Source organism: Wasmannia auropunctata, unplaced genomic scaffold (assembly GCF_000956235.1).
Source record: "Wasmannia auropunctata unplaced genomic scaffold, wasmannia.A_1.0 LD336040.1, whole genome shotgun sequence".
Classification (NCBI taxonomy): Eukaryota; Metazoa; Arthropoda; class Insecta; order Hymenoptera; family Formicidae; genus Wasmannia; species Wasmannia auropunctata.
In genome coordinates, this window is record NW_012026850.1 from 664,434 (window position 1) to 665,232 (window position 799).

The following is a 799-nucleotide window of genomic DNA, read 5'->3' on the forward strand; positions in this document are numbered from 1 at the left end:
GACGTGTGCTCTTCCGATCTTGATTAACTTTATTCGTTAATAACTCTGTAAATAATGGTCTAAGCCAAAATTGAAAGAGGAACTTTTAGTTCAAAATTTCATTCTCTTTCACGCCTTGAAATATTAATTAAGCGTTACGGGACACCCTGTATACATATGTGCAGACAATTTATAAGCAAATACATCAGAAATTTTCTTTAGTTATAACCAGTAGATCCACTTCGTGTCGGCGCCTTTGATCTTCTTTTTCAGATCACGTGAGCATCCACCATGTTAAATCCAGGATCGAATTGAGAAAAGTGCCTCACAAGTAATAAAACAGATAAGTAATAATATGGATTCGATACAGTAAATCAATAAATTCAATGTGTGAATCAAATAAAACGTTTCATTAGTAACAATTATTCGTAGGAGTGATCACTAAAGAAAATTTCTGATGTATTTGCTTATAAATTGTCTGCACATATGTATGTACGTTCCTATCGTCTTACATTTCATTGGATCCAACCCAAAACAAAAGTTGCGCGGCGATACCTGCGCGAAGACTCAGTTTTTCGCTGAGTGGACCTACTGGTTATACTGTGTTACAACCTCTTAACATGTGAAATAAAGTTTTCCATAGTTCCATGCTCGATCAAAAGCCAATCAAAAGCTTCTACTATAGCGCCGTTTGCGGCTAAACAGTGCGTGTTAGGGTACGATTTCATTTGTCGTACGACAAAGATTTCAAGAATATTGATTGGCTATAGGATAGAGAGATCCGATAACTTCTCTTTCTTGCAGCCAATCAACGGACTTG

The 799-nt window shown here is 36.4% G+C and overlaps 1 protein-coding gene across 1 annotated transcript in view; it reads left to right on the forward strand.

Annotated features, from left to right (window-relative positions):
- The window catches only part of LOC105451943 (Williams-Beuren syndrome chromosomal region 16 protein homolog), a 7,276-nt gene that overhangs the window by 5,540 nt on the left and 937 nt on the right, over window positions 1-799 (forward strand). The gene's annotated exons all lie outside the window — the stretch shown is intronic.